The sequence below is a fragment of the Sorex araneus genome, chromosome 4 (assembly GCF_027595985.1).
Source record: "Sorex araneus isolate mSorAra2 chromosome 4, mSorAra2.pri, whole genome shotgun sequence".
In the NCBI taxonomy this organism is placed as follows: domain Eukaryota; kingdom Metazoa; phylum Chordata; class Mammalia; order Eulipotyphla; family Soricidae; genus Sorex; species Sorex araneus.
In genome coordinates this window covers 66661109-66669525 of record NC_073305.1, presented here as the reverse complement: position 1 = coordinate 66669525, position 8417 = coordinate 66661109, and positions in this window count along the sequence as shown.

The following is an 8417-nucleotide window of genomic DNA, read 5'->3' as shown; positions in this document are numbered from 1 at the left end:
AGAGGCTTGTTTGTTCCTTAGTAAGATTTGATAAAATTCTTGAGACACTGAACATGGTTTCAGGTTATGCTTCTAAAGTTTCTTGAAGCTCTGGCCTTTTCTCCAATGTCCTAAATGCATCTTGAGTAACGGAATAGTGATATCTAAATTTCTCCTTGCATTTCAATCAGCTGAAGTGCCCTTTGCCTCATATCCTCTGGCATTTGGTACTACCTATTTGTGGTTCTTGTTTCCATTTGTGAATGACTATTTTTTAGTTTCACCTTTTGTTTAAAAAGTATTTACATACTGAGGTCAAAATTAACATTATGTAAAATATTGTCTGCATCTTAAATGTGCAAATAGCTGTTTGTGACTAACGTTTTTTATCTATGAAACCAACACCCCAATCAAGATATTGCTGTCACCCCAGAGAGTTCCCTAGTGCCAACTTTCCAGTCAATCCCCACCCTCCATAAGCCACTGATCTTTGATTTCTATCTCCATGGTTTCACTTTGCCTCTTCTTGATCTTCACATGGATGGAATCTTATTGCAGTGTTCTCTGCCTGCCTGGCTTCTTTCACTTAGCCAAGTGTTCTTGAAATACAATTAAATTGTTGTGTTTCTCAAGGGTGTGTTTTTGAAGGGTGGGGAGGGACGTTAGGCTACATCTGGTGGTGCTCAGGGCTTATTCCTGGCTCATTGCTCAAGGATCACTCCTGATGGTCCTCAGGGGACCATATGCAATGCTGGGGATCAAGCAAGGTCAACCACGTGTAAGGCCAGCCCCTTAATCCATCTCTAGTCCTGGATTCTATTTTAGAGGACCTACTAAGGAGCGGTCAGGAGTTTGGGGGAGCCGTTCACAATAATACTTCAGTAACCAGGATTTATTGGTGTTCAGTCTCAGTGATGCAAAACTCAACACTGCTCAAGCCTATTGGGGCTGGACCCCACAAATACCAGACCTAGTGAAGATCAGGGACTCCAGGATGACACTTACTGATGTTGAAAAGGGGGTGGGGCGGGCATGTGGTGCTGGGGGATGACTCAGAGTCTTAAGCACGAAAGACATGCACCCCTAACTGCTGTTGTGCTCTCTTCCTGGCCCTGTGGTTCTATTCTTGCTATTTTGAGATGTTGTTCTACCGTTTTCTGCAATGGTTGCACCATTTCACATTCCCATCAACCATTGTTCAAATATTTATTTAAAATAGGGTTCACCCCCAGCAGTGCTCTTTGTGGGAAAGCGTGTTGTAGAAAGTCTTCAAGAAATCTTATGCTTACTCACATTTTTACTAACCCTGCCTTTGAGACAATGGACTTTTGTCCAAATAATACTTATCTATGAGGTGTCCAGAAAGAAAGACTTGGCATTTACTTGCTGTGTCTGCAAATGTCATAAAGGGGATGGACCAGTGACAAAAGCATCTGCCTTGCGAAATGGAACTCAGAGTTTGATCCCTGGTGCCACCTACATGTGCCAAGAACAGTCTCTGCAATGTTTCTGTTTGGGACCCCCCAGTGTCCCAGCAGTGTGTGTGAACTCGAGAATGCTACAGTCAGGGGTGTGTGAGCACCTGAAATGAATAGTATGTGGCCTGGGCCAGAGAGAGAGAGAGAGAGAGAGAGAGAGAGAGAGAGAGAGAGAGAGCACAACAGGCTGAGCACACACTTTGCTTGCAAGAGGCCCAGGTATAATTCTTAGCATTGCTTGGTCCCCGAGGGCTACCAGGAGGGACCCCCAAGCACAGAACTAAGAGTAGTATGCACATACTGTGGGGCGTGGCCCCCAAAACAAATAAAAGTGAGTGTGTCCTCTAACACACAGTGCAATGTGAGCACTTTGGCCAGAAATGCAAGCCTTGGCAGGTGTCCTGAAACTCAACATGCACAAATACCATAACAAGAGAGATCAAGCCTAGTAAGAATGTGTTTCGTTCTCAACTAAAGCTGTGAATAGGTCGGAGAGCTAGTCCAGCTGTTAGGACAGCAATGATGTTGCCTTGCATATAATTGATCCAAGTTTAATCCCCAGCACCACTTACGATTTCCCAAGCACCACCAGGAATAATCCCTGAATGCAGAGCCAGGATTAAGCCCTGAGTACCATGAGGTGTGCTGCTCCCTCCAGAAAGAGTCCCAGAAAGCACCACACTAAAAGGGTTGCAGAAACAGTGCAGTGAATAGGGCGCTTGTCTTGCACATGGCCACCTGGGTTAGATTCCTAGGACCCCATATAGTGAGCTCTGAGTATAGGACTAGGAGCAATGTCAGGTGTGGAAGGAAGGAAAGAAGAGAGGGAGGGAGAGAGGGAGGGAGGAGAAAGGAAGGAAGGAAGGAAGGAAGGAAGGAAGGAAGGAAGGAAGGAAGGAAGGAAGGAAGGAAGGAAGGAAGGAAGGAAGGAAGGAAGGAAGGAAGGAAGGAAGGAAGGAGGAAGGAAGGAAGGAAGGCGGGAGGGAGGGAAGGAGGGAGGGAGGGAGGGAAGGAAGGAAGGAAGGAAGGAAGGAAGGAAGGAAGGAAGGAAGGAAGGAAGGAAGGAAGGAAGGAAGGAAGGAAGGAAGGGAGGGAGGGAGGGAGGGAGGGAGAGAGGGAGGAGGAAGGAAGGAAGGAAGGAAGGAAGGAAGGAAGGAAGGAAGGAAGGAAGGAAGGAAGGAAGGAAGGAGGGAGGGGAGGGAGGGAGGGAGGAAAAAAAGGAGGAGGGAGGGCATAAAGAAAGAAAAAGAAAGACATACAAAAAAAGAAAGTGAAAGGAGGAAGGACGGGAGGAAGGAAGGAAAGAGGGAAGGAAAAAAGCAAGGAAGGAGATGTACAAACAACATAATCAACTGTGTGTGTGTATAACTCCCAGGTATCACAACAGCTAAAACAGTAGTAGGGGAAATGTCATAGAAAATGATAAGTTGATTATTTTTTAATTTTGTGGTGGGGGAAGCCACACCCAGCAGTGTTCAGGGATTGTTCCTGCTCCGTACTTAGGAATCACTCCTGACAGGGCTTGGGGGACCATATGTGGTGGCTGAGATCGAACCTGGGTCTGTCATGGGCAAGGCAAAACCCCTACTCACTGTACTGTCTCTCCAGCCAGAAAATCGACTGTTTTTAAAGATGGGAAAAAATTGGGCCTGGAGACAGGCTTCAGTGGCAGAGTTCCTCCCATGCCTGAGTGAGGTCACGAGTCCGATCCCTGATTCTACCCACATCCGTGGGTGTGATGCCGGGACTGCCAGAGTGATTTCTGCTGCGAAAAGTGTGTCCCCTCCCCAGTGGGCACACAGCTAAATGTATGAGCTCTGGCACCACCTGTCACTGTCACTGTCATCCTATTGTGCACCGATGTACTCGAGCAGGCCAGTAACGTCTTCATTCATCCCAGCCCTGAGATCTAGCAGCCTCTCCTTATTCGTCTTATGCTGGCACCACCAGCATACAACAAATGGAAGGGAGGGAAACAAAATAAAAGATTCAAATGTAAAATCTGGGCAGAACTGCACTTATTTTCATTTGTTTTTACAGGATGCTTATAGTCCAAGTTAGTAAGAAAACTATGGAAGTTATTTTGAATCATAAAGATTATATTATTATTTATGTAGTTTAAAATGTTCTCAACATTTATTTTTTTTCTGGAAATTCAACAAGGCTATGAAAAAATGAAATGGGATAAAAAATCGTTTTAGTCATCTACTGACATTTTAATGCCTTCTTACAGTCTTTATCTTCTATGTTAAATGGTAATTTTTTTAGGGTTGTTCTTGAGAGAGAAATTAACTTCTATATCTTTAAGGCTACTGATCTTTTTGCCTGCTGCTATTGTACTTGCTTAAATGAGCATTTTACATAATGTGCTGTGAGGATCATTGTCTTTTTCCCTGTGGTAAATTTGTTGTGTGTAATTGTAAGTTCAGAAAAGACTTTTATCAATTTACAATTTTCTTTGGTATGTTCAAGCTTTTTGGTTTCAAAATCTCTTTTCTTCACTAGCATTTTCCAGACCAATTTGATCCAAGAATCCTACTCAAGTCAATGTCTTAACATTCTTATTATGTACTGGATAATGCTACCTCTGCTACTGATGAATTTTGTCATCTGCTAGTCTTCACCTTTAACTCACTTGCACCAACAAGCAGAGCAGCAATTGTGTGATCCCAACCTCAAGTATGTGAGAAAGCAGTTCTGATGATTTGATAAGACCAGAGGACACAGAGTAAGACCCTCAACTTGAATGACAATTTTTTTTCTGTCTGTGTGGGTTTTGGCACACCTGGTGATGCCTTGGGGTTACTCCTGGATCTGCACTCAGGAATTACTCCTGTCAGTTCTTGGCAACCACATGAGATGCTGGGGATCAACCCATGTTGGCCACATGCAATGAAAGTCCTGTGCACTGTACTATCTCTCCAGCTGTTTTATTTTTTTCTTTTTGGGTCACATCCTGTGATACACAGGGGTTACTTCTGGCTCATGCACTTAGGAATTACTCCTGGTGGTGCTTGGGGGACCATATGAAATGCTGGGAATCAAACCCGGGTTGGCTGAGTGCAAGGCAAACACCCTACCTGCTGTGCTATCACTCCAGCCCCTCTCTCCAGTATCTTGAATGGCAACTTATATTGACCTTTAGTGCCTACATCTCAGATTTAGTATTTGTAAAAAAGATTGATAAAAGTACCCATCTTTCAATATTGTTGTGTGAAGAAACATACACATATAATACATTAATTAGCAATGTTTAAATACTCAAAAACTGTTAGCACTGTGAAATTAATAGCAGTTGGTAGTAGCAGTAATATGTTGTTATATTATTAGTAATTGTAGTAGCAACATTAATAGTGATGATATCAATAATAGTAGCAGTTGTGGTAATACAAGTGGTACTCCTAGTTGTGGGAATGGGGTGACAATAACAATGAAGGTAGTAGTACCTGTAATAGAGTGGAGCGATAACACAGCAGGCAGGGCATTGGCCAACCCGGGTTGGCCGCATGCAAGGAATCTCTCCGAGATTCCTCTGTCCCTTTCAGAGAGCCCGGCAAGCTACAAGAGTATCCCGCCCGAATGGCAGAGCCTGGCAAGCTACCCGTAGTGTATTCAATATGCCAAAAACAGTAACAAGTCTCACAACGGAGACATTACTGGAGCCCACTCAAGCAAATCGATGAGCAACGGGATGACAGTGCTACAGTACCTGTAATAGTACAGTGGCATCCTCGGCAGTAACGAAACAGTATCCTCACACCCCTCAGAAGAATATAGAATTATTTCACCTTTGACATTTAACAAAAATCCTATCAATTCAAGAATCTTGAAATGGTTTAAGAAAAATTAACAAATATACTTACAACCTCAAGCTATTCGGGAGTTAGGGCAAAGCAAGTCAGTATAGGTATTTTGTCCCGAAATAAGAACTTGCTTCCTAATGTCTTTGCCTCCTTGCCTCATAAATTCAAGAGCACATTTTGATGCAATACAGACACGGGTCAGGGCAATCTGAGAAGAGAGCGAGGCATTTATATGGCGCTCATGAATTCTTCAAGCAATTTGCTGCCAGTGAGCAGTCTTGGTGATACAGCTGCAATTGCATAAGAAAATAGCATGCCACAAACAGGACAGAACTGATTTATTTAGCAACATTTGGGAACCACTTATAGAAGTCCTGTCTATTTATAACCATTGCTTGGGGCTGGAGAAAGAGATCTTTCCCCAACCTGAATGAATGTGGGATGGAAATAATATATGTGTCCAAGAAAGAAGCACTTCCTCTCACCTTCAGGTCTTTTCATAAATGTAACAAGTCCTAGGCATTTTTTAACATGAACCCTATTGGTTTTTTTGGGGGGGGAAATAGAATTTCTAAGTCTATTCCTTTTTCTGTCTTACTCAATGTTTCTTGGGTTCAGCTACTTTGGGGGCATAAAAGAATCACATAATTTATGTTTGAAAGTTATTAGGGAGCTGGAGTGACAGTACAGGAGGCAGAGCCCTTGCCTTGCTGACATGAGTTCGGTCCACTCCCAAGGAGTGAGCCCCTCGCATGGAGGCTGGAGTAAGCCATGAGCAAAGTCAGGTGTGGCCCCCATACAAACAAAAAAATACTGTTAGGGGTATTAAGTATTTGTCATGCATTTCTCAAAAATTCTATCAGATGGGCACATATGTTGTCTCACTTATACAGTATCTGAGATATCAAGTTTAACTAATACAATGCAAGGAAGAAAACCAAAATTTCCTACTAACTTTCTAGGTTTCTATGCTTTTCTGGGGTCCTGTTTATAGGACTGAGAAACAATTAACAAGAGAAGTATCTATGTTGGCTGAGTACAGCTCTAACATGGCATGGGGACATTCACAGGAAATGAACACCCCAAGAAGCATGAAACTTTAGTGTATTTATACTGGGTGTGATGAAGAAATAGAAAATTGCAGGAAAATGTGACAAGAACAGAATCATGAGTTCCAGGTAGTAGTTTGGGAAACTTAGCAAGGCCTTGTTTGTGTGCTTTCTTCTCCAAGCCTGCTCTGTTTTTGCATGTACAGATTCTCTTTCCTCCAGGTATAGGGAATCTCTTCTCACATGAAGACTTCACCTGCTTCAAGGAACAAGGAGTTTGGAGAGTCTTTCCTGTATCTGCTCTCTTCCAAATTCCTTTAAAATATTTTGGGCCAGCGAAAAGCTCCAGAACCCAACCATCGCCACGCTCAAGGCCACTCCCCATATGTTCGGGCCGAGCCTCATGCATGAGTGAATGTAAGGCATTCCCTACTCATTCTCCATAAGTACCACACCACATTTGATGGGGTTCAGATAGTAGGCAACAAATCATAGAGGGAAATATATATGCGTATATACATATATGTATATGAAAGCTCACATCACTCAACTTTTAACAACATGTTAGCGATATCCTAAAGAATGTCTTAATGGCCTCTGCCACAGCAAAACAATCTTCACACTGTTTCCTATATGGATACTTTTTTTTAAAGCATTTTCAGTGTATAACAATAAATACAAAATACATTATTTCGGTTGTGCTTTGGGACAGGGATTGGGGCTTGAGATGGAAACATCCCAAATTTGGTGGTGGGAAAGTGTAATGGTGGTGGGATTGGTGTTTGAGTATTTAATGTAATCAAATACTGTGAACTAACTTATAAAATAAATATATATATTTTTTGGGCTAGCGTATTCTGAACTTTGTCAAATACAAAGTTTCCGGAGGTCTCATATATATATATATGTATATATGTATATACATACATATATACATATATATATATATATATACACACATTCCAATTACCTGGACAGCCTTTTAAAAAGTACAGATCCCAAGGGCTCAAGACAGAGAAATCTGAGGCCCAGGGTATCCATGCACTGAACAATCTCCCCCAGAGATGCTATAAAATGCCATCAAGTATCTTATAGCCAGTTACTTCCTTTAACTGACTCTGATGTTAGAAATTGCCACAGTGGCAGCTGCACAGCATCGTTAAGAGAAAGCACAACTAAATCATCTGTGTGGCAAATGAGGCTAATTACAGCGGCAAAACCCTCCCTGCCAGCATGTGGATAAAACCCACAGAAGCAACTGAGATAAACGTACCCATGTCCTAAACTCATTCAGTAAGATGCAAGTTAGCTGAAAGAGGACTCCTACAGTAATTTCTCAATCTGAAAGATCATTCAAAAATATTGTTCACATTAAAATGAATGGAATTCATTAGAATCGAATTTGAATGTGAAATTTTATTCTCTAAATAGTGGTTTGAGGTTTTTCTGTTTTGTTTTTTTTTTGCGTGTGTGAGGGGGTTTGAGGTGTTGTGTTGTTTATTTTTATTTTGGGACCTCACCCACCAGTGCTCAGGGCTTACTCCTGGCTCTGCACCCAGAGATCAATCCTAGTGGAACTATAGGGACTATGTGTGCTGCTGGGAATTGAACCCAGGTCAGCAAGTGAAGCAGTTGCCCTATCTACTCTACCCCAGCCCCTCTAAATAATTTTGTCAAAGGAAAGAACAAATATACATTCCTCTTGAGCCAGCAATTTCACTTTTAGGAATGCAGCCTATAGGTTCTCTCACCTGGATGAAATGATAGATACACACAATTATTCAATATAGTAAAGTGCAAAACAGTATTATTAGTATATGCCTCTTTTATGTAATGAAGTTGAAAAGAATGGATGTACACAAATGGCATCAAGAATTGGGGGGCTGGAGCAATAGCACAGCAGGTAGGAGTTTGCCTTGCACGTGGCCGACCCGGGTTTGATTCCCAGCATCCCATATGGTCCCCTGAGCACGGCCAGGGGTAATTCCTGAGTGCAGAGCCAGGAGTAAACCCTGTGCATTGCCAGGTGTGACCCAAAAAGAAAAAAAATATTGAAAAGACAAGCTTGCTGCTCGGAGTGGGACTGGGCCTCCTCTCCCCAGCTCCCA